The following is a 24,897-nucleotide window of genomic DNA, read 5'->3' on the forward strand; positions in this document are numbered from 1 at the left end:
ACAAAAACACGTCTTACCCCTCAAACTTGTGAGAATATCATCAATTAACGGTAATGGATAGACATCCATTTCTATTACGGGGTTTATTGTTATTTTAAAATTTCCACATATTCTTACATTAGAATCTTTTTTTATGACACAAACAATGGGCGCTGCCCAATTACTTTTGTGGACCGACTGTATAATACCCTCGTCACACATACGACCTAACTCTGCTTCTACAGATTTCTTTAAGCTTAACGGTACTGTGTATGGCTTAAAAAATTTTGGTTGTGAGTTTGGCTTGACAAATATGTCAGCAGAAAAACTTTTAATGGGGCTTGAACATTTAATAAACAACGACGGAAAACTACTTTTCAATTCTTCCATCGTACTAGTCTGGCAGATGTTTTTTACCGATAATATATCACTTGACTTACCAAAAGGTGCATTAAAAAAATCTCGCCAACTAGGAAACAAAACATCTATCCAATTTCGACCCATCAGTGGGGTAAATTGTCGTTTAGATATTACCACCACAAATTTCAATCCATTTTTATCATTAACCGTCACTGATATTTCTCCAAGAACCTCAACTGTACCACCTGTTAAAACTTGTAAAGGGGGAGACTTAATAACTTTTAAGTTTAAATTACTAAAATAAAATTCATAATCTATTTTAGAGATAACGGACACGACGGCTCCGGTATCTATCTCCATTTCCAACCTTCTACCGTTTACCACAAAACTTTTCAACAATGGTGCTTCTGCTCTATTTATCCAATTCAACGATCCTAGCTTAAACTCCAATTCATTCACCTGGTTATTTTTTCCATGGTACTTTCGGGTTGATTGTTCACCTTTTTTTGAGAAACACGCCTTTGCTGAGTGGCCCTTTTTGCCACACGAGAAACAAATCCACTCTTTAGCCGGACATCTGTCATTAGCATGTTTAGATGAACATTTCTGACACTTTTCAAATTTTTTATATTTTTGGCGATGATGACTTATTTTATTAACTTCATACGATGATGGCTGCATAACTTGTTGTTCTTTATTCACCAATTCAAACGACTGTGCTAATTTACAAGCATCTTCCCACTTCAACGATGGTGTTGATAACAATTTTGTCTGCAACTGACTGCTGCTTACCCCACAAACTAAACGATCCCGCAATGCTTCATATAGAAATGTCTCGAACTCACATCGAGCTGACAATAACTTCAGATTTATAATATATTCGCTGACCGGTTCATCAGGCTTTTGGGAACAATTGTAAAATTTGAAACGTTCGGCAATTATATTTTTCTCCGGACTAAAATGTGGCAAAATTATCTTAACAAGATCCTTAAAGGTTTTGCTCGTTGGTTTTTCTGGCAATAAAACTGATTTAATTCTTTTATAAGTTTCAGGGCCAACCAAAGTCAAAAATAAAGCCACTTTATTTTTTTCGTCTACATAATTTATAAGGAACAATTGCTCGACACGCTCTAAATATTCACCAAAATCTTCTCCGAATGAAAATTGTTCAATAGAACCAATGAGGGACATTTTTGTATTCACAATGTGATCTTAAACACTTGCTTGTTTTTTTTTTTTTTAATATAAGTGAGTGGGTTCCACACTACTCGTCGCCAAATATGTTGTGTATTCTTCACAAGTACTTTATTTTACTGAATTCCAATTTACATTATGCTTCTAAAACTACTTGTTACAAAATATTTTAAGAAAAGAATTTAAGTACCGTTATAAAGTAAAACAGGTTTATGTTCTTGTGTTAATACAAGTATGAACCTTAAAGTAACTTTTAACGATACTTATAACAATTATAATACAGGATGTTTCAAATACATATATTTTATATTATTATTTAAACATATGGTTTATTACATTACAATTATTATATCCCGCTTTTTCATTTGAAATTGTCCGAATTTCAAACTGTTTTGTTTCGAAATAAATGAAACATTTCAACAGTCCTTTTCTGAAATTCAAATGAATAATATCCCTGCAGGAAATGGAACTAGTACCAAACTAGTATTTTACTAATACAAAAATCATCAGTACTAGTTCCCAACTGTAAACTTGCCTATACCATCTTTAATTTAACATTGAGTATGTTTGAAAAATTACTAATTCTAGACTTATATTAGTACAATTGGACCCAATTGGGTACTTTAGAACCATTTAATTACTAGTTCTAATGTTCACAAAAGTTCCTCATAATTGGTAATTTTACTCCATTGCAATCCTTATACTTGGTTCCAAGTAAAAAATGCTACAAAATTAATTTGTATATTGTTTTATTTATAAAAATTAAAATTAAATTAAAAATTCTGTAAATACATTTATTTACCTTTTACAAAGCACGTTAAAATTTTGAAGAAATTCTATCCGCACCACCAACGTTAATATCGTGGATTATACATATAATGTCCACAAAATTTCCTTAAATACATTTGCGTATGATCAAATAAATATGAAACTCATTGCAATTTTTAAATTTAACAAACATACTTACATAGGGCTCTGCATGCAAGTGGACCTAAACAGTCATTCACTATTTATCCTCTGATTTGAAAGGAAGTGTTTGTAAATTTCCTTAATTTTATGTAAAAACTTTGAAAAATCAGTTACAAAATTCGAACGCTCAATCAAAGCTTCATAAATTAAATATTGTAAAAAGCCCAGTCGCTAAAAACCATTTGAAAAATTGTTGTCTATAAAAAATAAATTTATATTGTCTGTTGGGTAATTAAAAAAAAATCGAAAAACTGAGATTTTCAACATGACCCTCTCCGATTTCAGTTAAATTCAGTACACTCATTCTTCGTATAAATACGAAATTTAAAGTTCTCCAAAATTTTCAAATACATACTTTACGGTTTAGATTTTATCATATTTTTTAAAATTTTTTTTCAACAAGCTTTAAATTTGACATGGTATATTTTCTAAATTAATGACGTTATTTATTATATATCTTTGGGTCATTTCAAAAATTTTCGAACAGGTTTTGTACCTTACCCTTTCTGATTTTGATGAAACTTGGTACACCCATTCTTTCTATAAATACGAAGTTTAAAGTTCTCCAAAATTTCCATATTCTTCACGGTTTAGATTTTAGTAATGTTCAAATCGTTTTAATCGTTTATTGTTGAGTACACTATAAGCAATCTTATGTGAAGGAATACAGAAAATAGTAGATACCTTTTTGATATATCCTTGATTATAGTTTTAATATAAAGATGATATCATTATCTTTATATTAAAACTATACTATTTTAAGTAATATATTGTCAAACTACAACCCTACAAGAAATGTATGACTGAAACTAACACATACAAAATGATTTCACTAACACTCTTGCAACATTTTTTTTATAAAATTGCAAAAAAAAAGTAGTTAATGGATAATTCCATCAATAATGACAGTCAAATGACCGGTAAAATGACTGATGTACCCAATGTGTGGTAAAGGGTTTCGTTTGTATATGAAAGAGTGAAACAACTACATTTGATTGTTACTGTGTTTCAGAGTTATATTTTTCGACGTTATAAATTAATTATTTCTGTAAAAGCCAAAGATCAAGAAGCGAAAAATTAAAAAATTTACAAAGACTATAAATTATTAAAAATAAAGAGAATTATTATAAACAGAATTTAAAAATAGTGCAAGAAGTGGAGCTGAAGATAAACACTTCGGAGTTTAATCAATCTATGGTAACTTGATTACTTACTTTTAATTTTTATATTTCGATATTTATATGTATTTCTTTACAGACAACTTATTTCCACAAATTAAAAGAAGCATCCGCGGATTTAAGATCCTGCGAGGTATGTAAAATGATGAAATGATTGTTAATTTATGTATATGCTTATTATATTAATAAAATTAAAAAATATATATCTTAAAATATTAATAAATTGTGTTTTATTATAAATTGGTATAGCCGTCACATTTGACGGATATATTCATCAAATATGATTAGTCAACAATGACCGATAAATACATCATTTTTAATTTGTTAACTGTGATAGATATATCCATCAAGCATGATCAGTCAATCGTGACTAATATTTATGTCATCCTTGGTTAGTAAACAACAAAAGAGTGATGATAGAAGAAACTGATAGAAACTTTGTTCTACGCTGTGATAGAAATAATACATCAGTAGTGCCAGTCAAATGACCGATCAAATGACTGTCACTTGCTTTAGCAAGGGACTAAAACATTTAAAATCGGATAAATACACGATGTCAAATTTAATGCTCGTTGAAAAAATTCTAAAAAATATGAACTTTGAACATCTATAAAACATGAACCGTAACGAATTTAGAAATTTTGGAGAACTTTAAATTCCGTATTTACATTAAGAATATGTTTACCGAATTTCATCGAAATCGGAGAGGGTCATGTTCAAAATCCTACTTTTTTGTTCGGATTTTTTTGAAATTACCCCTTCCTTTATCATTATATTAACAATATAATATAATTTAAAATTTTGTGCTTCTTGAAAAAAATCTTAAAAATATAAACTTTGATCCTCGATAAAATCTAAACTGTTATGAATTTGGAAATTTTGGAATACCTTAAATTTAGTGTTTACACAATGTGTGTGTGTTAGGGTGATCGATTATTCGACATTTTCCAAAAACCGGTTTTCGAATAGTTCTCATTTAAAAAAAACCGGTTGATATTTTTCAAATTCAGAAAAAAACGGTTAACCGGTTTTTCATTATAAATAAAAAAAATATATTTTAATTTGAAAAACTTATGTTTATGTTTAAATTTGATTAACAAAACATGGCCCGAAATGATTTTTAACAGTTTAAAAGATTATAACTTTAGATCTAGTCTGATTTACATTATTTCTTTAATATAAAAAAATTAGGAAAAGAGTGGGACACTTCTGTTAAACATAAGGTACTATGTAATCCTAGCTTATTTTAAAAGCCCTGTTTAGGAAATTTGCATAGGCATTCCAACACTTACATAAAATTTCAGCCGTAAATTAATTATTGTAATTGGAATATAATCTTAAGATTGATAAAATTTTATCAAACAAGTATACAGAAATACTGATAATTGGTTTTATTTAAAATTTATTTATTTATTATTATTTTTTCTGGATATTTTTGTTATTTGAGTTCTCATTTAAGGTGAAGTTAAATAGGTGCAAAATTTACGTCACAAAAGTAAGTATACAGATTATTTCAATATATATTTGGTTTAATGATATTGAAAAAATTTATGAAAATTTTACCTGTTTGAATAAAATTACTTTACAATAAAATATTTTGTACACTTGGAAAAAATCCACTTTTAGATCCGAAATTTTGAAATTTTTGGTATGTGTTACTTTTTTTTTTTTTGAAAAAATAATATCATTTTTTAAATAAAACCAATTGTCAGTATTTCTGCATACATATTTTTGTGATTAACTGTACATTCCTTAAATTGACCTTATCCTCAATAAAAACTGCCCTTTAAAAAGCATCTTAATCGTCCATAACTGAGTTATAACCATTAACAACGCGATGAAATTCATCATAATTAACTTTTATATAAAATTAAAATCCTCCTCAAAATTTATGAGGACCAGTTCATATTTGACCCTATTTCCCATATAAAGCCTCTTTTAAAAAATTATTTTTTTTTTATCAATAAATTGCTTAAATACATTTGAATGAAGGTAAAATTCAACATAAATGTTTTTTTTGTGTATAAAATAAAAAATAACTGGTGTAAACTGTCCTACTAAAGTATGTAAGCATTTTTTGATAAAAAACAAATTTTCTAAATGAGGCTTCATATAGGAGTATAGGTCAAACATGGGACGATCCTCATTAAATTTGGGAAAAGGATATATTTCTAAATAACAGTTAGTTTTGTTGAGTTTCATTGCGATACAAATGGTTACAAGTCAATTTTAGACGTTTAAGACATTTTTTGAAGGGGGGTTTGTATGGGGGCTAGGGTCAAATAAGGGCCGATCATTACGAAAATCTGCAGTGTCATTTATACTTTTATTAAACTTATTTGTGCCAATTTTTAGAGAGATAGTAGTATATTTCACGTAATTATGGCATAAAAAGTCCAAATCGGGAGGTACGGTTGTATGGGGTCTAGGTGAAATAATGGACCGACTTAATCGACTCAAAAAATGATTCTGAATCGATCGGTATACTTTAAGAAGGTGTGTTACAAACATCAGCACAAACGTATAATACCCTCCCCACTATAGTGGTGTAGGGTATAAAAATTGAGAAAAATATGTCACGTACGATATTCAAATACTTACATATCTTCATTAATTAAAAAATTATCTTCAAATTTTTTTTTAATTTAAAATTATGGATTACCACTCACATACAATCGTATGGAATTGCCCACATGTTTATTGTAATAAAATAAAATAGAAGTGAAGTTTTTAATATATTATACAACAAATATTTGTCTTAGAATTTTTGTTGTTTTTATGTAAATTTCTAAAGTAAAAATATTAAATTTTAATATGATCAGTTATGTCCGTCCGAACAGAAAGATGGCTAAAATTTTCCACAAATATTTCCTAGATGTAAGGTTTGTTTGATATTGCAAATCGGAAATATGACAATCACGTTTTCGCATAGCGCCCATACAAGTGACCCCGTGCAATACATTTCAAACCGTCATCAAAATGTTAAATAGGTAGAAAATAAGCTGAAATTTGGCATTAGTTAGTTTTATGTACCCAACAATTATTTTATTTGTGGTTCGTTCAAATAAGAAAATAAAATCATTCACAATTAAAACATTTTAATATCATGATACATTCTCCAAAAAGGATTTATTTTAAAACATCATTCTTAAAGTTCGGACCGTGGCCCAAACCATTAAGATCATATTCCGAAGTCTAATGCACAATAATGTGCATATTACTACAGATACACGATAATACAATTTTAGCACACATCTAATAAATGAGTAAATCTTGGGAAAACATGCTTTGAAGGAGCGTATATAAGTTTCGTTACAGCCCAATATAACACGTTTACTTGTTTTCTATATTTTAAAAATTTTAATGAAACATTTTTTTAATGTTTGATATTAGCTTTATTTAGCATGTAGAGACACCAAATTCTAAAAAAGGACTTGGATTTATTTACAAACTCAAAATAACGCTCTGGCATGGATTTTGTTTTAGCTTAGTTTTGCAAAGATTTGTTAGAATTATTGCACAATAAACAAACATATATTGTTATCGATATTGTAGAGGGACATTAGTATAGGCAATGTCAAATTATGGACCAATTTGAGTAATTTTAAATAAGATTTTGGCTAAATACATATCACTGAATTATGTGAATAATTACTCATAAGCTTTACATGCCTTACTCGACTTTTAAAAACTTTATTTGAATTTAGCACTTTTTTCAATGAATTTTTTCTGAAGGAGTTCTGGCAACACTGGTGGCAGAGATACAAGCCAAGAATCTCGCAATAACCTATCTCAACAGGGATGGAAAATGAGACTTTGTTTCAGTATCAAAAAATATTTTTTGAATCTTAGAGTACTAAAATATTTTTTTTTGCTGAAAGTTGTTAATTTTTTAAATACACCTTCACATATTTAGACATTTTTAAATAATCAACAACAGAAGTAGAAAAGGTATTATATATACCGTAGGGTGATCGATTATTCGACATTTTCCAAAAACCGGTTTTCGAGTAGTTCGAATAGTTGACATTTGAAAAAAACCGGTTGATATTTTTCAAATTCAGAGAAAACGGTTGTTTATTATAAATAAAAACATCTAGTTTAATTTGAAAAAAAATTATGACCCGAACTGATTTTTTAAAATAAACATTATTTCTTTAATGTAAAAAATTGGGAAGAATCATAATCCTAGTTTATTCTAAAGTCCCTGTTTAGTAAATTTTCATAGGCATTCCAACACTGCTATAATATTTCAGCGAAAAATTAATTATTGTAATTGGAATATAATCTTAAGATTGATAAAAGTTTATCCAACAGTTATTCCAATCAATTTTACAAATAAATTTTTCTAATTAATTAGGAAAATCAAAAAAGTTTAACCAAAGGTGTTAGAAAAATATACTCTAGTTTCTTGACTCGAATATTTAAAAATTTATTATTATTATTTATTTCAAAATTTAATTGAAGTAATCTTTGAATACAAAGCAAATAAAAGTATTCGAAACCGGCTTTTAAAAAGTTATAAAACCGGGTTATTCGATATTCGAAAAAATCAACATTTAGAAAAAACCGACACTGGTAAATCAGAAAAAAACGGGTTTAAGACCGATTGAAAAACTGAATCGATCACCCTTATATACATATATTGATATAATGAATCTTTGTCCATCCCTCAATGTTAACCTTTTAGATATAATTTGATGAACTTCAATGTCCATGGTATCATATAGCTACCATAAAAATATTACCCCGATATTGAACTTCGTAAATATGTATATTAAAATCAGTCATGATACAATTTGTTATATTTTAATAAATCCTGTCTTAAAGAAATTCAGGCCACATTTGGCCCTACTCAAGGATGAATTTAGAAATTCCACTTATTTATTTATATTTATTTTATATTTACAAAGCAAGCGTAACAAACAAGTAGATATTTAGGATAAATTGTGTTACTATGTTAGTTAAACTGACAAATTTGATTGATAATAGAATGAAACCATAAAGTGTTATATACCATTGTAAAGCTAATGAAATTACGCGTATGCTGAAGTATGTTAGATAAATATAGCTAACAAAATACCTGGGACAAAATAGAGTTTAAAATATTAAGATAAAATACAAAACAAAGAATTTCGAAAAACAGAAAAAACCATTTCGGTGAAATTTAGGTGAGGTTTATAATATAATAATTTCAATTAATTACAATATATATTTCTTTGTAAAAATATGAAGAACTTAAAATTTTTCCGAAAAATTACGACATTTGTAATCAGTTTGGTGTTGTATACAAAATTGTGTATGTCATTGAAATCGTCTCCCAAGGACCTTTCATATGATACTAAATTTGCATATGGTTTATTTGTCAAAAATGTGAAAAAAATAACATAAAAACCCTAAAAAGGACCTTTTTATCCTTTGATCCAGCTCACCAAATATTGACGTCAGGACAAAAATTTTGAGAAATGGTATCTTAGAATGAACTAAATTTTAATTTTCGTTGGGAACATCAGCAATTTCCATTTTGGGGCCACCCTAATATACATATGTGTTATTAAATTAAAATTCGATGTACATAGGTGTTCATTTGTTAAAAAATCAATAGTCATATCAAATTCTACACATGAGACCATCCATGACATGAAACAATAATTTGCTTTAAAGTCCAAATAATTTTCACCAAAAATTTCTCTTATTATCTATGATTGAATTCTTAATTTCAAAACATATCGTTTTATATTAGATATAAATTGAGTCCTTCGAGCTTCTATCATTTGGAAATAATTAGTTTTAAAGTCAAATATTTTTTCAAAATTAAAATTTTCGAAATGAGCTGCATTGGTTATTTGCAAAACATACTTCTAAAAAGTGGCTTTTAAAACTAGATTTCAAAAAATTCTTAGAATTTCAAATTTGAACTTTTAAAGATACTTTGACCCCCATTTTCTCATTGTCTGATTATGTTTTATCATAACGATAAATTGACATTTTACATACAAAAATTATTTTAACCGGCAGTATATCACCCTGTTAAACGATAACCGGAGGTTGAGATATTGGCCATGAGAGTATCAAATAAGACTCGGGAGTATCACGGTACTTTTGAACATCAAATAGTATCAAAAAAATACCATCGTACCAAATTTGCCATCCCTGTATCTCAACCACAATGTCGCCAACCACAAGACGATATTTTGTTCTCCATACAAAATGTATGAAAATTCATTGTCGATAGCGGTTGTGGTTCCAATTGTAATCAAGCTGTTAATCTGTCCTTGCGGAAATTACAAACAATACTTAAGTTAGTTGCAATGCAAATTTTACATTTCTAGCCACAAAGATCTATTTTTTTAAAGGGGTTCCACAGTCAATAACCGTTTCTGTACACCTATGATCAAACTTGGGACGCTTTTCTAATATTAGGTTTCGCATTTTACCACGCCTTTTAATTTTGTAGATTACTTGTAGGACTTCTATTTAGCAAGTAAACTGCAGCTTGAACAGACTAGAATAAATTATCATATAACTATCATGTACTAGCTTTCTCATCTACACTCCTGTCAAACTTCTCGGCCACGAGATTTTGCTTCGGACAATAGCTAACTGTTGTTTCAAGTCTTACACCTTTTAAACAATTACTCCCTGCCCCTATTACATCTTAACCCATTAGATCCTAACCATCTTAAAATCAATAAATTTAAATTTTTTGTTGCAAAATATATCTGATTATGGGTTAATTTAAAATAAAATTTAAAAACAAAAAATTTTTCAATTTTGGAAATGCGATTTTTGGGCTGTACTTGGATGGGTACAGCGGGACAATATGGGTATAAATACAAATAAATAAAAAACAATTTTAAGCAATTATTATTATTATTTTTGTTTAATATTTTGGTACTTTCCTACATAAAAAATCGAATCAATTAGTATTGAGAATTTTTCCATTAGATTAATTATAAAATGTTTTGAAATTCTCTGTGAATTACCGTATTCAGTGCACTTTTTCGACACTTTATTGATATTTGTGCTAAAATAAATTAATTAAAATTCATCATATGGGATGTATTCTTCACTGACACTACTGTCATACACTTCCCATTCACCAAAAGTGTTGTCTGGTAGATCTTCCAGTAATTAACTGTATTTACCATTTCCTTTCTCATAAATTTCTTTGCAATATTTGGAAAAATAATGGAAAAATCTAAATGTGAACTGATTTCATTATAAAGATAATCAGTAGCACCTACAAGCCTTCTAAAATATTTACCAAAAAGGACATAAACATCCTTAATAGATAATTAAGATATATGAAAAAATAGGCATGAGTAGTCCCATTGTACCCAAGCGAGTACACCAATATTTAAGCTTATAAAAATTAACTTAAAAACTAATTTTTAATTATTTTTTTAACAAAACCCTAATGGGCTGATCTGTTTACTTTATTTTTCTGTAAAATTCTAATCCATTCAACTCAAAATGAATGAGTTTGACATAAAATTGCAATGTGAGTTGCTATAATTGACACACCTTCCTGTGCAGTGCTGATAGCTAGTGGCTCATCCCACCATAAAGGAAAAAGCAAAACTTTCATTATTGTTATTATTGCCGCCACGGATTCGTTCTCTGCCTGGACAACTAACAAGTTTCTTTTGTTCTGTGGACACTCTTGCACTTGTTGCGTCGTGTGGCCACATGGACAATATTTGTTTTCGAATTTTTAGCATCGAATTGTTAGCGCATATTTTTGTATATTTCTATAAGAGCATAATTTTGATTTTAATGACATATTTAAGCCACTGTTTCACAGTTTCTTGTTTAGAATTTGTTTTCTTAGGGAACTAGTATGGCTATTATTCATGTTTTTTATTGGTTATCTGAAAGTAAAATGGAATTTTACACAGCAAAAAATCACATCTAAAAATGCGATTACATATTTTTCGCTTTTATAAACCAAATATTTCCTTACAAATGAAAACACAGTTAAAAGTGAGGAAAGGGATGTCAAAAGATAAGTCACTATACATAACATAATCGAAGTACATAAAATTTTGGTGAAAAACCAATGAAATTTACATAAGCGTGACATTGAAATGAATTTGGTTTATTTTTGACATCCAAATATAGGATTTATACAGATTCTAAAAATAAGATTAGATGTAGTTCAAAGTTGTAGGTTTTTCACCTAAATTTGAAGCACTATTGGTTACTAGTTGTGATGAAAATACTACATCTCTTTCCATACTTTTGTTGGGTTAATAAACTTTAACAAATTAATTGTTTAAAGACTCTATATTTATTTAAAAATTCTTCTTCAAACAATAAGACATTATATTGTTTATTTTATAACCCTTTTTTAGCTTTTCAATGTTAAAAAATCTTTAAAACATATTATAAACATAAACATATTTAAAATATATTATAATAACAAATAAATCAATAAAATTAAAAATAAAACTTTTATTTTTAGAGCATATTTTATACATTTTAAGAGCCTATTATCGTTTTTATCTATATATATAAAATTGAAAGTGTGTTTGTATGTATGTATGTTTGTTTGTGCTTTATAGACTGCTAAACGGCTGGACCGATTTTCCTGAAATTTTCACAGTTTCTTCCTGTATGTCTGGAAGGAACTATAGGCTACTTTTTATGTTGAAATTTCATGTGGGCGACGTGCCACGCCCATATTAAAAAAAATATTAAATTTGTATATCTGAGATAATATAATAGTTAGGTCTTCAAATTTTGTCGGAGCAACTTTAGTATCAATATAATTATTTAAGACAAAAAGTGGGCGGATTAGCATTAGGGGGCGTGGCACCTCCCATATAAATTAAATACAAAAATCTTGGAAACTATTACAGTTAGAATATTAAAAATTTGCACGAGTAACTTTAACATCCATGTAAACATTTTGGGAAATAAATTGGCGGACTACCCATGAGGGGAGCAGCACCTCCCATATTAATAAAATACAAAAATTGGTTTATCTGGGAAACTACTAGAGCTAAATTCTTCAAATTTTGCACTAAGAACTTAAATATTCATCTGAACATTTTGGAGAAAAAAGATCGGACTTTCGTCATGGGGGGCTTGGAGCCCCCATATAAATTAAATAGAAAAATTATTATATCTGAGAAACTATTAGAGCTAGAATCTTCAAATTTTAATTGATGAACTTTGACATTCATGTGAACATTCAGAGAATAACGTGCGGACTTTCAATGGGGGGCTTGGCACCTCACATATGAATTAAATACAAAATTTCGCTTATCTGGGAAACTAATAGAACAAGATTCTTCAAATATTGCAAGAAGAACTTTATTATACATATGAAAATTTTGGAGAAAAAAGGGCGGACTTTCATCTGGGGGCTGTGAGTTCCCATATGAATTAAATAGAAAAATTCGTATATCTGAGAAACTATTAGAGCTAGAATCTTCAAACTCTACATGAAGATCTTTGACATTAATGTGAACATTTAGAGAATAACGGGCGAACTTTCAATGGGGTCTTGGCACCGCCTATATGAATTAAATACAAAATTTCGTATATCTGGGAAAATATTAGATTTTTTTAATTTGTCATCGATTACATTAAAATCTTAATTAACGTTCGGAAAAAATGTATCTCTGGAAAACATTACAGTTAGAATCTTCAAAATTAATAAGAAGATTTTTTATTTGTATTGCTTTTAGTGTAGCATAGTTGTATATAAAATGCGCTTAAACCCTATTTTATAGAGCTTATTTTTGGTGTTTGCAGTTATTAACCATTAAGAAGATAACCAAATTTTTTGCAGTTGAATTTCTTTCATTCCATCTTTTGATACTACTGTAAATGTAATATATACATATATGTATATTATTATATGTACATATACATTTATATATTTAAAGAAGTAATATAAAATTACGTATATTAATACGCAAATGCTAAATATAAAATAATATTATTAACATAACTTTATGTAATTTAACAGTCAATTCTAATTTTTGAGTTGTTGTTAAGAACATTGCTGTTCTACAACAATATGAAATGAACGACAATATTCTGTATCTTATATGAATACACCTTGTAACAATTTTAAAAAAAATGCTTTTACATATAGAAAAGTTTTTATATGTACATGTAAAACTGGAGCCCATTTCAAACAATTTTGGATGCTCAGTTTTTTATAAACAGCAAAGTTTTTGAGTTTTATAGGTATCCCACTAAACTTTTTTGAACAAAGAAACCTCCACTTTGAAAAAATAGGGGAAAATGACGGTACATGTGTCAAATATTGAAAAATCCTATTGTATTTTCTTATTCTTATTATTTTTTCGTAGAATTGCCACTCGCATCCTATTAAGCGATTATAAAGCCCATAAAGGAAATTGTATAAGCTTTTTTTGAGCAAAAAAGGATACGTTTAAAAAAAATATTTTTTTATTAATTAAGAAAAATTTAAGAAATAGCTATCTAAAGCCCTTTAGACAATTTTTGCTAGGACCAATAGGTAAGAAGTTACACTCATTTGAAAAAAACCCTGTATGCCCAAAATGTCCAACTTTGACCCCCTCTAACTCCGACAGTTCTTGACCGATAGTGCTGAAAATTTGTGCCTGGCCTACTATCCAATAGTACTAACCTTGCAAATTTCATCCAAATCGATTTTTTAAGTTGGGTCACTTGACACTACATTGCCCTGATATAAAATTTTTCATATAAATTTGTAATTTCTTCTTTCTTTTGTCTTTTAAACTTTAAGATCCTTTTACAGAGGCATAAGAGCTGATTATGAAAAACTGAGTACACAGAGTTAATACAAATGGTCCACAGTTTCCATATGTAGATTTCTTTATGTGTGAAAATTACTGTTGGTGTCAACGTCCAAATTAAAACCCAAGTTTTCACGTACATTTAGTAAGTAAAAGTTAAGTATTTGTATATTCAGATGAGAAACATATTAACATTTACTTTACATATCAAGTGTAATTTTTCAAATCCGGTGATCTGTTTGAAAGTTATTTAAGAATTAGTAAAATATCAATACAACAAGTGAAAGTGTTATATTCGGCTGTGCCGAATCTTATGTAACCACCATCAAATTGTATGCCGTAAAAGGAATTCTCCCCTATAAACATCAGGGTGATATTACTCATCAAATTAACTGAATAGGACCTTATATGTGAGATAGGGTTTATTATTGACCGTATTTCATAAAATTTTTTAGACCGATTTTGGTTCATATAAAACATCTCACGCTCTCTATTGGTTGTTTGCCTTTTGAAGCGATTGCGTGGTCCACTATCTTATTGTTCACCAGATCTTCTACCTTACTTTGCTGGTCTATTGAAATTTTGCCTGTCGGATTACCGGCATCGTAAACTGCATAGCAAGGATCGTCCCGGTGTCTTCTTTTGGCAACTTTGGCGTAAGATGGCGGCTCTTTTCCTTTTCCACCGTCTAGCTTCTCCTTCCTCGTTTTTCGAGGCTTATTTTGGGATACCCTTCGAGGTTGGTTTCGCCAACCGAAATATCTGGCTTGGCGTTGTCAACCTTACTCGCAGGATGCTGACTCGAGGTTCCTTTGAGTGAAGTGTGGCTGTGCTTCGACTCCGTATTAGAAGACGGGGAGCTCTTTTTCTTCTTAGGTTTATTCTCAGTTGTCAACTCTTCGGGAGACCTGATCCTCATTGCCTCAGATCTTGTGAGAGAGTCCGATTTTTTCTTAGGAGTGTCGTGGGATTGACTAACTATAATATCCTGAAGCATCTTTTTCAATTTCATCCTCTGTGCTCCAGATAGTCTTTTCTTAGTAATAGATAGTTTAGCAATGCTATGCTATCACTTACCTCTTTCACCATTTGCTCTACTTCATCCTTCTTGGGATTTGCTATAATGGTGTTGTTATTATCATCTGAGGATTCAGAGTCGGAACCCTCACCTATATTTAAAGGCTGAGGTAGCTTAGAGCTCTCTCCGAGTACATCCTTCTCCTTCACGCCTATGTTTTTGCCAATGGCAAGCTGTACACTTGACGTATTGTCCGCCACGGAGGCCAAGGTACCCACCTCCGTAGTATTATTTTGCTCACGATTACAAGATGACGACGACACGTGACTCGCGAGTGGATCAACACTTGCCGCCGGTACTGGGTAATTTAGGCCCTGCACCGTAACTTTTTATTTTTATTTTCCATGTTGTTTTTTTCCAGTTTTTTGGTCCGCGGGGAATATAATATTCCTAGGTGGTGGACAATCTGCCCTCCCTCAGCTTGAGTGAAACTAAAAACTGGGGGAAGACAGATGGCCCATCACCACCCCCTATCCGCCACCCGGGGACGCGCTCGGTAGGAAAAACGGGAAAACTCCCCCGAGGAAAAACTCAAATTTCATAGCTGTTCACGTATTTTTAAACCTTTATATAAAAATAGATTCCTCATCCCAATTTGTTAAGGATCGGCCCATATTTGACCCTAACTCCCATATAAAGCCTCTTTTAGAAATTTTGTTTTTCATCAATAAATTGCTTAAAAATTCTTTATGAAAAATAATTTTTAAAATATACTCATGGTGTAGTCGACCATGCCGGCAATACTTTCCTACTTGTTTTTTTAATTTTTTCAAAATGGACCCTTTTTATTTTTATACCCACCATCAAAAAAGATGGGGGTATATTGATTTTGTCATTCCGTTTGTAACACATCGAAATATTGGCCATAGGCCCACAAAAGTATATATATTCTGGGTCCTCAATAAATTCTAAGACGATCTAGCCATGTCTGTCCGTCTGTCTGTCTGTTGAAAGCACGATAGAGTCCGAATGGAAAGAGCTAGAGGGTTGAAATTTCACATAAATATTTCTTATAGGTAAGGTTTGTTTGGTATTGAATGGGCAATATCGGTCCACGTTTTCGGATAGCCCCCATACAAGTGGCCCCTCGAAAAGCAGCTTTAACAGCCAGCAATATGAATATGGCGATGAAATTCGACATAAGTAAGTTTATTATAATCCAAAATCACTATGCAAAATTTTATGAGGATCGGTCCATAATTGACCCTACCCCACATATAAGGTCCCTTCAGAAAATGACTTTAACGCTTATTACTGGCTTGATAATACTAGTATATAGATCAAATTCGACATAAGTAAGTTTCATACGAGTCAAAATCTATCTAAAAAATTTTATTAGGATCGGTCCATGATTGACCCTACCCCCCATATAAGGTCCCCTTCAGAAAATGACTGCAACGCTCATTAATGGTTTAAAAATACGAGTGTAGCGATGAAATTCGACACAAATAAGTTTAATACGAACCAAATTCTGTCTACCAAATTTATGAGGATCGACCCATAATTGACCCTACCCCCCTATATAAGGTCCCCTTCAGAAAATTACTTTAACGCTTATAACTGGCCTAAAAATACGAGTATATAGATGAAATTCGACATAGCCGAATCATATATACACTCTTACTTGTTTTTTTTTTTTTGCTTAAAAGAAAAAAATGCAACAAAAACGTCCATTTTTAAAATTTTGTATAGTTTATGCATTTACAGATACATTTTAAAATATTGTACAATTCTTAGCTATTTCAATGTCACTACCCTCTAAATCAACGGTTCCCAAATGGGGGTCCGCGGACCCCTAGTGGTCCGTAGTAAAATCCTAGGGGGTCCGCGAAGACGAACGAAAAAAAAACACCAATAAAATATATTCTGCTTTTATATGTATGTACAAATATCTCCAATTTTTGTGCAATAATCCCAAATTTTTTGGTGACTTTTTGAATTTAATTTTTTCGGTTGTTTATCAGGAAGAAGCTAGGCCCTACAAATTTATTGTATAACTTTTATAAAAGAAAGTATTGCGTGATTTGTAATTTTTATTTCCTGTATATGTACTGAAATAATGGTTTTTATTTCAGACAAATAATACTCTGCCTTACAATTAAATTAGGGATACTGGTACCGGAGTATGAAGTTCAATTCAAAGACAAGCTTATTACAGATTTAAGTTTATCAAATTGTAAGCAAAAGTGTTCTTGTTTGAAAGGACTAAAATTATATATTTCCAAAACAGAGGTGACTCTTTATGTATCTCTTTATAAATATTCCAATCCGACGTGATACACAGATTTTAACTTGATTTTGTTGACCAATACATATTATTAAATTAACATCAGAAAATCCATAGCGTTTCGCGTAAATATGTAGCCAAAAACCATGAAGTAAAATAATTCGTTGGTATTTTAAAATTCAAATTTAAGTTCCAAATTCACAGTACTTTAACAAAGAGTTCAAATCATATATTATGCGGATAACGCATTCCGCAACAACATAGAAGAAGTCCAACTTTCTTATATTATTTTCCCGAAAACTTAGCTCACTTACTCAGTTCACCCTTTGCAATCGCAACAAATTTTTGAAACGTGACTCCTTAAGCACATGTGACAATATTTGATAAAGAAACCTTTTCGCTACCTTGAAGAAAAATGAACATGAAAGATCTCACGATCATAAAATTATACATCATGTTAACATATCAACAAAGAAGTCATTCTATCTTCAAAACATGCAATTGAAAACCTATCTGAAATATTATATATTCTCAAAGTACGGGAATATTTTATAGATATGACATCTCTACATTTATTAGACCTAGGAATTAATGAACTAGGTCAATTTTCGGATGGACAATTATTTAGAACAATAAGATATAAAAATATGTATGGGGGTCCGCGAAATTAAATAAGTTCTTCAAGGGGTCCGCGAAGTAAAAATCGGTGGGAACCGCTGCTCTAAATCATGTCTCATATCTAGGGTGATCGATTATTCGACACTTTCCAAAAACCGGTTTTCAAATAGTTCGAATAGTTGACATTTCAAAAAAACCGGTTTGTATTTTTCAAATTCAGAAAAAAACGGTTAACCGGTTTTTTATTATAAATAACAAAATCCATTTTATTTTGAAAAAAATTAACGTTTATGTTTTAATTTGATGGCCTGAAGTGATTTTTAACAGTTTATAAATTTAGATATAGTCGTCTAATTTACATTATTTCTTTAACGTAAAAAAATTGGAAAAAAGTGGGACACTTCTGTTAAATAGAAGCAACTATGTAATCATTGCTAAAATCCCTGTTTAGACAATTTTCATAGGCATTCCAACACATCAATAATAGTTTAGCCGCCAAGTAATTATTGTAATTGAAATATAATCTTAGGATTGATAAAATTGTATCAAATAGTTATTCCAATAAATTTTAAAAATAAAATTTACTAATTAATTAGAAAAATCAAAAAAGATTCACCAAAGTGCGTTAGAAAAATATACTCTAGTTCCTGGACTCCAATATTTTAAAAATTTAGGCTGTATTATTATTCACTTTAAAATTAATTTAAGTAATCTTTGAATACAAAGCAAATAAAAGTATTCGAAACCGGTTTTTTAAAAGTAAAAAAACCGGGTTATTCGATATTCGAAATTTAGAAAAAAACGACACTGGTAAAGCAAAAAAACGGTTTTAAAACCAGTTGAAAACTCGAGTCGATCACCCTACTCATATTCCATCAAATTTTCGCTCCAACTGAAAATCAATACATTTTCTGCGGCTCTATATGCAGACGTTTATAATTTTCCCGGTTATTTTGTACATTTCTACAACATATTAAACAGAAGATAGTGGCCTACATATAATTTGAGAATATTTTGCAAAAACATAGGGTATTATTTAAAATTGTTGCGATTTGAATATTATTAGGACAGTATTACCTATCATAAGAAACAATTTTTTTGTAAATCGGACAAATATTTTAAAAAATATTACAAAATATGTTTTTAAATACATGCTGTACAGATAATTGTTTGAGTCAATGTCGGTCCATAATTGGTTATAGCTCCAATATAAGGTTCACTTCCGAAAATTACTTATAAGCACAATTTCATTGACAATCAAAGTTATCGGAATAAATTTCGACATAAATATGTGTTCTTTGTATATATAAATCATTACACGGAATTTTTTCAGTATCGGTCCATAATTAGCTCCCATATAAGGGTTCACTTCTGAAAATCACTTATTACCACATAATTAATTATTAAATTATTATTGCCGTATTAAACTCGATATTACTATGTTTTGTGTATAGATATATAATTCTGCTTACATTTTTTCGAATTGGCCCATTATCATAGTTCTCATATAAGTTAGTTCTACGAAATTTTTAAGTATTGGCATAATAGGCACATAATAGGTAAAAGGTCCGTATCTGAAAACCACTTAATACAAATGTTTCTGGACCTAATCAAAATTAGTTACATACAAGCATAAAGAAATGACTAAATGATAAATAGTATCTTAATTTCGGAAAAAAAAACATATGGCGAGTTTTACAGTAACTATAAATCCGGCCCTAAAACATTAAAAATTTATAAAATATAAATCCTTTATAAATCCTATTTGGATTAAGGTTGGGGGACTCTTAAAAAAATTTGCAAGTTGTAATTTAATTTTATTTTGTTTTTTTTTTTTTTTGCCTATTGGCCATTATCGGTTACAAATTTCTACTTAAAAAAAAGAATTTATACATAAAAAATATAATCATATAACAAATAATTAAAAATAAAAAATAACTTATTAATAATAAAATAAATTATAAAATAATTTTGAAAATAATATTAAAAGTTGTACCGCCAAAATTTAAATCCTAACTCAAAACGCCAAAAGAAGTTCAACAAAACCAGCAAAGAAAAACAATCTACACCAAAGTCAGGATACTGTATCCCTGCCATAAAAATAATCGACCAATTTAAGAGATAGAAATGTGATTCCCAATCTCTAAAAAGTTTAAAGAAAAATAACATGAGAGCCCGTTAGTCAAACGCACCCCTAGCTATACAAGATAATAGGAATGTCTACCCAACATAGAAAACAAAGTCACAAAAAAGCAAATATCTAAAACCAAGCTCCACATTCAAATATTGTAAGCAGAAGTAAGTACAACAACCATTGTAAAATACGACAAGAAATCAAGAAAAATAAACCTACTCCATTTACCAATTCAATGACAACACACTATCAGCAAATAAAACTCCAAAGTAAAATATTTTAAAGCCTCAACAAAATGTCTAAGACTAACAATTCAATCAGTCACTTATATGTCAAATAAAACACCATGACAACTCACCAACTCTTCTAAGAATATACGACCATAATATAACCAAATAACCTCTAAAACCCACGATGCAAGAGAAAATGAGTGACATATAAAAAACACAAAATATTGAAAACAAAGAATGATTTAAAAATTAAATACCAATGATTACATTAAACTAAGTATAATAATAAACAAACTATATCATTATTATAGCAATAGCAAAACAAAATGAACAACAACAACGCACAGTGGTATAGGAAAAAAAAAAAAGAGGGAAATAATTCGGTAACTTCTAAACGGTTAATCCGATTTTAATAAAATTTGGTATGCACAAAGAGGAGGTGTTGTCGAGTTTAGGTTTTGAATATGGACCTTATAGGCCAACCAGGGGCCCGGCGGGGGGTCCTCACATTAGGACACCTCGGCTATGTTAAATTTTTAAAACGATCCTATTTCTTCATTTGAGTTCCGATTTAAAAAAAAATCGTATATAGAATCTCCTCATCGAGCACTATAAAAAATGTTACAAATTAATTAGGGAAAACTCAACAACTTTTAGAGAATTTACCTAGTACTATTATTTTCAATATATTTTTTTTAATATATGTAACAAATTTAAGAGTTAACCTTATGGATGAAAATAATAGTACTAGGTAAATTCTCTAAAAGATGTTGAGTTTTCCCTAATTAATTTGTCACTTAAAAAACATTAGGTAGGCATGTTATATATATCAATGGAAAGGTAATTTTGTCTATTTTTCAAAACTGTATATAATTTTTGAAAATTAAAAAATTCGCGGAAGACTTTTTTTAAAAAAAAATTAAAAAATATTTTTTATTCAGTTTTTGCGAAGATACAAATTTTTCAAATTGCAATAAAAATTTTATTTATGAATATTTTTTGATGAAATTTTACAAAATTAAATAAAAATTTCGAATTTTCTTATTAGAAATCCCGGAATTCCCAAAAAAGTTTTAAAAAATCCCAAACATGGGATTTTTTGGTTTTTTGCCTATTATATCCATACCACGGGCGGGGTTATCGAAACCCGTTACAAAATGATTAAGAACATATTGGGTCATATAAAACAGGTCACTATAATTTGATATCGACTATGCGATTTGAGAATTTTTGCTCAAAATTGAATTTTCCATAAAAAATAGGGTTTTTTTTGGATGGACCTGGTCCCCTCGGTATCAAAAATTTTTAGGTTTTGTTTCATTTATCGTATTTTATGTAAAGTCAGCTTTCCAAAAAGTATAAATTCTATATACATCTTCTTAGAAACTTTTTAGATAACTTAAAAAGAAAAATATACTTTTTTCCCAAAAAAATGGCAAAAAATCGCCTTTTTTTAATTTTTTAAATTAAAATGCCTATAACTTTGGACTCAGTCATGATTTTTACATAATTATTTCACTGCTTGATATATAAACTTGTTGTTAAGCGAATAAAAAAAAATGGCGAAAATCTGGAATATTTGGACCCGCTATTATCAAAAAACTAAAGTAAGGACGGTAAAAATTTTAAAATTTTAATTTTCAAATGCGAATATCTCCTAAACTATAAGAGATAATTTACTGTTTTTTATAGTGCTCGATGATGAGATTCTATATACGAAATTTTTTTTTAAATCGGAACTCAAATGAAGAAATAGGATCGTTTTAAAAATTTAACATAGCCGAGGTGTCCTAATTTGAGGACCCCCCGCCGGGCCCCTGGTTGGCCTATAAGGTCCAAATTCAAAACCTAAACCACAGCACCTCCTCTTTGTGCATACCAAATTTTATTAAAATCGGATTAACCGTTTAGAAGTTACCGAATTATTTCCCTTTTTTTTTCCTATACCACTGTGCAACGCTAAACGAAATAACCACACAAAAACAAAATACACAAGGCAGTAAAACCAATAGCATCCAAACATACGAAACGAAATACATAAAAAAACAAAAACAAAATACACAACGTAATGAAACCAACAAACATCTAAAAATACATAACTGAATGCACCAAGAAACAAAAACAATATACACAAGGCAATGAAACACACAGCCATCCAAACATATGAAACGAAATACTCAATGAATAAGCAGTGTTGTTGTTGCTTATATGTATATTAGAGTGCTCCAAAAAACGAAGTTGCGAATTTTGACCGTCCCCCATCTAGAATTGTTCTTTGGGTTGTAAAACTATATCATACAAAAATTAGTCTGATAGGATAACGTTAACAGGTGCCGCAACGGCTCTGAAGTTTTCAAGTGCATTTACAAGGGGAAAATATAGATTTTTTTCAGTTTTTGCTCAAATTTGGCCATTTAGTAATAAATTTTGAACTTTATTGTAAAGGAATCGTAATGTGCACAGAGTAAGCATTTCGGAAAGATTTAAAAAATTGCTTGAAAACTTTAAAAGTTATTGCAAATTCCCCAAGCGATTAACATGTCTCACAGCACATAAATTCGAAATGTGACAAAAAAAAATAAAATCATTTTTTTACTTAAAATATTTCTATAATTACTCGAATATTAGTTTTTGCCCTTATAAGATAACACTAACTCGTTCTCAGTATGGTCAAAAAAGTTTGATTTTTCAACGGCCGTTTCAAATCTCCAATTTCAGTTTTTTTGAAACTTTGTTAAACAAATTTCAAAATTTTTACGAGATCTCATGGGGATTTATGGTCAATAGATAAGGCTATTAAACGGTAAAAATATTAGATCAATATTTCTTACAGTTTAGCTGTACCTGCGATTTGAACTCGGCGGATTTCGGGAAAATAGCATTTTTTTGTAATATTTTAGAGAATACGTATTAATTCTTTACTGTTGCACATTTTACATAAGGTATTATCTAAGTATTATAGTCCAGATAATATAAAATATATATCCGAAGTTTTATTAAAATCAGACTTTCTTAACCCATAAACTGTGGAGTTCAAAGGTCAAATTTTGCAATATTTGAGAATTTTTAGTGTACCATATCGAAATAATATTTATCTGTCGGCCACATTTACCCAAAATGACTGGAATTTATCGTATATAGTCCGATATCTAAAATAGAGTGAAAAAAGGTAGATTAACCTTTTAAGGTACTTGGGAATAATATAACACCAAAGTTCAAAAATTCGAAATAAAACACTATCTATTTGAATAATGCTATATATAATTAGAGGAATAACAGAAATAAAACAAAAAATTCTATATTAAGTATAAAAAATTATACTTTAACCCTTTTTGACTATGGAGTAAACGTGAGGTGTACATTTTTAAAAGAAAAATTTTGTTTTTAAAACTGATAATTTACGTAATCCTTTTTACGGTTGATTTTCAACGTAATATGTCTAAAAATACAAACTTTATATGGTCAAAAAGGGTTAATTCATAAATTTTTATACTTAATATAGAACTTTTTGTTTTATTTCTGTTATTACTTTAATTATATAGAGCATTATTCAAATAGAGAGTGTTTTTTCGAATTTTTGAACTTTGGTGTTAAATTATTCCCAAGTGCCTTAAAGGGTTAATCTAACTTTTTTTCACTATATTTTAGATATCGTACTACATACGATAAATTTCAGTTATTTTTGGTAAATATGGCCGACAAATAAATAATTATTATTATATGGTACACTAAGAATTCCCAAATATTGCAAAATTTGACCTTTGAACTCCACAGTTTATGGGTTAAGAATGTTCGATTTTAATAAAACTTCGGATATATATTTTATATTATCTGGACTATAATACTTAGATAATACTTTATGTAAAATGTGCAAACGTAAAGAATTAATACGTATTCTCTAAAATATTAAAAGAAATGCGATTATCCCGAATTCCGCCAAGTTCAAATCGCAGGTACAGCTAAACTGTAAGAAATATTGATCTAATATTTTTATCGTTTAATAGCCTTATCTATTGACCATAAATCCCCATAATATCTCGTGAAAATTTTGAAATTTGTTTAATAAAGTTTGAAAAAAACTGAAATTGGAGATTTGAAACGGACGTTGAAAAAATCAAACTTTTTTTACCATAGCTGAGAACGAGTTAGCGTTATCTTATAAGGGCA

The sequence above is a fragment of the Lucilia sericata genome, unplaced genomic scaffold (assembly GCF_015586225.1).
Source record: "Lucilia sericata isolate MDLA Ls3-8-SP2 unplaced genomic scaffold, ASM1558622v1 Contig000604F_arrow, whole genome shotgun sequence".
In the NCBI taxonomy this organism is placed as follows: Eukaryota; Metazoa; Arthropoda; class Insecta; order Diptera; family Calliphoridae; genus Lucilia; species Lucilia sericata.